This window comes from Pteropus alecto, unplaced genomic scaffold (genome assembly GCF_000325575.1).
Source record: "Pteropus alecto unplaced genomic scaffold, ASM32557v1 scaffold146, whole genome shotgun sequence".
Lineage (NCBI taxonomy): Eukaryota > Metazoa > Chordata > Mammalia > Chiroptera > Pteropodidae > Pteropus > Pteropus alecto.
This window is the reverse complement of record NW_006442107.1, coordinates 20729799-20736524: the sequence shown is the minus strand read 5'-3', so window position 1 is coordinate 20736524 and position 6726 is coordinate 20729799.

Below are 6726 nucleotides of genomic sequence, written 5' to 3'. Positions count from 1 at the left end.
TTTATTGAGTGACTGTATTTCATCTGAAGTTTGTACAAAAAGAGCAGAAATGTGGTTGGATGACTGGATACTTTTCTTACCCCTTATCTCTTACCCAGCTACTATGACAGTTCAGATTTTGGTTGGGTGTTTTAGACATCCATAATCAAAAACCAGTTCTTTGGGAAGCAATAAACTTTGGGATCTAATGGTTGGGCCAAAATGTTTGAAATGATCAATAATCTTAAGTGTTATCTGTAGTAGTAATAGTTCCACAATTTAAATTAAATTTGTATATATTAAGAGCTAAACCAACATTTTGGCAATTATTATCACCTATTATACAGAAAGTTTCAGAATCCTCATGTTTCTAATAGACTAACAAAAACATTCCCAGTTTCAAGGAAAAAAACATGATGCTTAAAATTCTGTGCACAAGATGGCCACGAGAGGAGGAGAGGATCAAAACACTAGGCAGTTAAAAAATGCTTTTAGAATTATGTTGGAAAGAAAAGAACAGAAATGGTGATAACCTGTGACCACCAAAAAATGCGATTGATTCTCAATAGTCGTTATTTAGGAATTCCCTCAGGTGACACTTCTAAAAATTTAGAGGAAACTTTCTCTTGCTTCTTTCCTAAATCATCATGCATCCTTCTCTATAAATTCTGAACTTCCTTTTTCCATAATCAGAAGAAATCTACATCTGAAGAAATTTATAAAACCTATTGGAGGTGTCAAGTGGGATATTTAGGGGAGGTGAAACCTCCCCTAAACATCCCTATCTCTAGCTACACCTCGGCCTGTATGCCTGTGTGGGGGACTATGCTGTGGCTGTATTTTGTCAGCTCTTACCTCTAAGGAGTCATCTAAGGTGATCCTTTCATCTTCAATCTCTTACCTTTTTCTCTTTGCCACACCATCTGGTCTCTGATTCCTTTTTAAACACTCTTCAGCATTATCTCCTCCATAAAACCTGTCCATTGCAAACTTGCTGGGCTCTATCTAGTCACTTAAAAAAACCCACAGCAACCCTCAAGCCTACATGATACTCCGGTAATAACTAGGTAATGTATCTATATAATTCACCGGTGTTTTGATGATCGTTTGTTCTGTTTTTAGCTATCAACTGAAGTTGTGGGTTGCATATGTCTTATTAAACTTCTTACAATGAGGATGATGATAATGGTAATGATAAAGTGACAGTAATGATTTTGGTGATTCAATACTGTTGTGCAGTGGAAGGAGGAAAGGTAAGAGATTGCAGTCTTAACTTTATCACTTAACTGTTACTGGCTGTAGGCCACTTGACCTCCCTGAAATGGAATGGAGCATTATCTCTGTTCTCCCTTATTAAAAGTTACGGTAAGTCCACATGCTCCCTTCACCCCCTTCTGGTTTTGGACCACATCTTGTGTGCTTCTACAATATTTTGATTCCCCAAATCTCATAGAATTATTCCCAGCATGCTGAAATCACCTGTTTACTTCTCTAACCCCATCATTATTAGTCTATAATTACAGTGAGAACAGGGAACACTCTTTTAGTTATCTTAGCAGTTAGTCTTAGTAATAGTAATTAATTAGTCTTAGTAATTAATTGCTGTATCCTCAGCACCTAGCATAGATCCATTTTAAAGATGTAAAAATATTGTGGAATAAATACACAAGTGAGTGAGGTTCAAATAGGGTCGTATTAGCAGAAGTGATTTGCAAACAGAATTAATGAATATAAATGATGATGATGATGACGTTTATGATAAAAAGGGCATTTGACTATAAGTCAAGAAACTTATCTATGACAGACCTCAAAAAAGTTATGTATTCTTAATCTCACTTCCCTATTTACAGAATGAAGTGATGTTTTTTTCAGCTCAGGTAAGAACTTAGAAACAGTAAGTCATTAATGTATGTATAAGCGTTTTGAAATAAAGAGCTAGGTAACTGCAAAGCATTAACATTAATGTTAAAATTTTATAAACTTCAAGTTGACATACATAATTCCAAGGCCACATTTCAGAGTTTTAGGCAGAAGTAATATTTTAAAAAACTTTTGTCTTAGGAATTAACCCAAAATGTCTCAACAAATTTTATTAAAAAAAAAGAAACAGACTTGTAGGGAATGATAATAAATGACATTTACAGCTCTCATATTTCTACTTAGGCCACTCAGCACATTGGGGAAAAATAACACCATTGTGGAGTGATGATTTTACAAAAGCATCGTTTCTAAAGTAAACTTGCTCCTCAGTGTCACTCAGCAATCCTATAGGTCCAGAGTCATTTGTCTCTCTCATCCTCCAGCCAGGAAAGAGATGAAAATTGTTTGCAACTATGACCTTAGCTGAAAACAGAAAACGATTGGCTTTCCTAAACAATGTAGACTTTATTGAGAGGATATTGAGGTTCAAAAAATTGAAGGGATTCTAAAGAACCAGCTTGCAAGTGGCAATACCCCAGGCAGTTCTAGAAGTTGGGGCAGGATACACACACACACACACACACACACCCCGCCTCAGCTGCTGGGATGGATGGCCTTTAAGTATTTCTCTTATTCTTGTATTACTGCCTCAAAATGTAAAGTCCTAGGAATGAGCATCAATCATTCTTATGTCAGGAAGAGAGATAGCTTCCATAGAGGGAGTAACCAGGCATTACCCTGCTATCAAGGCGCCTCTCTCTCTGTCTCTCTCTGTCTCTCTGTCTCTGTCTCTCTTTCTTCTCCATGCATGCGTACAAAAGAAAAGCCATTTAAGGACACAGTGAGAAGGCAGCCATCTGCAATCCAGAAAAAGATCTCACCAGAAACCAACCCTGCCGACACCTTGATCTTGGTCTTCCAGACTCCAGTGTTATGAGAAGAAAATGTCTGTTGTTTAAGCCACCTAGCTGTGGTATCTTGTTATGGCAGTCTTAGCTGATTAATATATAAGGTAGAGATTTTATGTCTTAGATATTGGAAACCTAACCAAGTAAGAAAGAGAGAATGAGCCGATAGCAATGAATAGGAAAAAACCGAAATTGCTAAAAAGAAAGGCACAGATGAGGGAGCCAGAATCTGGAAAATGTGAGCACTGGGATTATGGAGAGGAAGTCAGCCTTGGAGGGAATCATGTTATAACTTTTCCATGTATTTCTCCATTTGATTTTCCTAGTGCCTCTGTTGATAGGCAGATGAGGAAACCTGGTTTTATAAGGGTCAGGTTTGTTCAGATGACAATGAAAGACCCAGGACAAAGAGCGTGTATCTCTTTCTAGTGAGCTCTTCTATACATAGCATTCACCAAATTTCTATCATTTCTGTTCCATATTCACAGTTTTCACCTAAGTTAACTTCTTACTCTTATTTTATATATTTAAAGTTAACTCATGTTGTCCCATTTCTGAAAAAAATAAAGCAGGGAGAAAGATAGTGATGCCTTATGATTTATTTTATTTTATTTATCTTTCAGAAGACTTTTTATTAACTAAGTCTCATATGTGTGGGCCATGCTTCAAATAGACTTTTACCAAGTGCAAAGAAAAAACTCCACCTCACCGCCTAATACATTTTATTTTGCCTAAGGTTTTTGTAATGCATATTAAATTCAAGATACAACTTTCAGAAAAGTCCATTCTAATCTACCACTTAAAACCGCCTTGCATGCTACCAGCTGCCCGTGTGATGAGGAGCGACACTCTTTGGGAAAGGAGGTAAGGAAGAGAGGATTCAGAAGGAAATGCTTTACGTCAAATGGAATGAAAAAGGGAGGAAAATGAAGATTTGTGTGTATCTCATCTGAAAGCAGTAAAAAATTGTTAGCCCTTTAGGCTATACAGATCAAGGAATGTTTGATAGAGTAGCACAGAAATCCTTACATAATTAATTACTTTGAAATAAAAGATTTGTGTTTTTCGAGTGAAAGGTTTGGGTTCTGATGTTCATTGATACCTATTATGCAGATCAGAGAATGACTTAAGCATCCTCAGTACTGTCCCCAGACCCAGACAGTATGTCCCTGCCTTGGGCCGCTGCGTTAGAAGGCTCTGTCCCCCTCTGGGAGTATTGCTCTCATCAGGTACACCAGAGACTTTCTAGACCACCTGCTCCATAACTGGGACTCCTGAATGCTCTTCTCAGGCCTGGGTTGGCCTCTTCTTCTACATCCTTCTCCCCACCTAGAACACACTGCCAATGTGTGCAAACTTATGTCCCAGCGGTGACCAACAAAGAGCTGTTAACAGGTGTGTGTATGAAGTTTGAACTGGGGTGTTCAGATTCATGCATGAGATGCTCATCGTGGTATAGTGTGGAGTTGAGACTGGGAAAGGAATGGGGCACCCAGTCATAAAAATATTAAGAGTGGACTTGATTACTCAAGATTAAGAGAACTGAGCCAAAGAGAGAAAAGTGATTCCAAAGTAACCAGAAAGACAGTTCGAAGGGAACGTGCTTGTCAAGTTCCAACATTTGCACATATTTATCAGTTCCTGGCAGAAATAGAATTAGCCAGAGCTGTGCAACTATTGTGAAGAAGACTCTATTTAAAATGGTAAACTTGAACAACTGCAAACCAAGAGATAGAGCTCGTGTGCAATTAGTACAAAAGACCAGAGTCGTAGCAATCATTACTATAACATTTTGATACAGACCCAATTGGAACAGGGTAATGTAGAACACAGAACAGTAAAAGTAGTGGGAACAAGACAATAAAAAGGGTCCTGAATGGGATGAATATAGAAACTCTCTCCCTACCTACATTTGGCTAAGATTTTCCCCAATTCTTTAGAAAAAAAAGGAAATGGAAGTTTGATTAGAAACTACACTAAATATTGAATCAGATACATATATATTGAAAAAACTCTATCCTTTAGGTATTTTGTGAGGTGCTGGTACACATAAAATAGCATGAAAATCAATTCCTGAGGGTATCAGGTAGGAGAAGAGAACTTAGGTGGAGAAAATATTAAGATAGAGAAGATTTGGAGTAATTTGTTTAGGGAGTGTGCTAGGGAAGGCACATAAATAATAGGTGTTTGGTCAGCTAAGAATACATTTGAAGTTAGCACGAATTTGTAAGGAGAGCAATAACATTTATAATTTTCTTTAGCATTGCTCTGCAGTCAGGAGAGGGAACAGGGAAAAGGAATGGAAGGGGTTATGTTATTCCAGCTTGGTGTAGTGCCCACTTAAACAAATCTAATGTTTTGTGAGAGCAGCAGTGAAGTAGCTGGCCATGCCACCTGGGCTAATTGTTATATAATCACTAAAAAACAAACTTAAAGTTTTCAATTACAGTTGACATGTAATATTATTTTAGTTTCAGGTGTACAACGTAATGATTAGACATTTAAATGACTTACAAAATGATCATCCTGATAAGTCTAGTACCCACCTGACACCATACATAAAATCATTAACTTTTTAAACGAGCTCTTACTATATGTCAGGTTTGGTTTTTAAGTCTTCCTCTCTGGCTGAGCAGGAGCGTGTGACTACAGGAGGGTGAGCAGGCTGGTGAAGATGGAAAGGCAGAGTGATTCAATGAATCGGTGAAGTTTCCAGAGATTTGTGTTCAATTGTTTCAACTTACAGTGATGATGAATGGAATTTCAATATTAAGAATTTAAATATATGATGATTACAGAATGAACGCCTGAGATAGAGTATCTGAAAGTCATTAAAAAATTGAATGGATTTTTTTAGGGCTGTTTTGGAATATTTTAGATGTTTTGGAATTTTTTAGAAGCAGGTTTATAAACAAGAAGATTCCCTAAAATCCTTTGCTATGTTTAGGGTTGTAAAATTAAGGTTGGTATTTTTTGTTTTGTTTTGATTTAGACTTCTACTGATAGAAAAATATGAGGTTTTATTCTCATTATTTAGAATTGAAGAGATTGATTAAAAAAATAATTTGGCTACTCATGCCGTGGTCGAGAATCGCGGCTGGTTGTGGCAATGTTTCCGTTATCAGATGAAAAAAAAAATTTCAATTCAGATCGTGTTAGACTTCCATTTGGTTAAGATTTGGAAACATGGCCATATCAGAGAAGGAATTTGTTATCATTTCCAGAAGATCTTATTTGGCATTTGTAATAACTAACTTTTAGATTTATGTTTAGAAGCAACTGGAAAAAGAGATACAGATTTTAGTCCACCTGGCTTGTTTGCTCGTTTGTGGGTTTAGTACAATCTTAATTCAGATATCTCAAAAGTCAGTGGGCCATGTGCGCAGACTCTTCTGAGAAGCTGATTGTTCATGCACAGCAAAACTTGCTTTCAATTACGGAAATCAATTTTTTCCAATGCCTCAAAGCAGCGACCATTCTGAGGCCTTTGAAAGCAATTTTTCATTTTATTTCTTTGGAAAACTGACACACCACTCTGTTTCGCTTTGTAACAGAAGAGCCAATTTAAAGCAGTTTGCTGCTCTTACTAGATCTTTTCAACCCAGGATCCTGTGATTCTCTATACTGTTCTGTGCCGTATGGTGAAAACCCAAGATGGCTTTCTAAATAGAAGTGTGGTGGAATGATAAAAATTGAGCGACTCTATGATATAACTAGGGAGATTTTTTTCCTCAACATTGTACTGACTTGATTGTACTGATTCCTTTGTCAATTTAGGTGCTTAGAAGGTTGTAAGACTGAGCAAATGGCTTTTAAAGAAATTTCATTTTCCACATATATAGGTCACCTACTTAAAATCTTATTTCCCAGTTTAAATTGTTTTCTAACGTTATACCTCCATCTGTAATCTCTCAGCTGT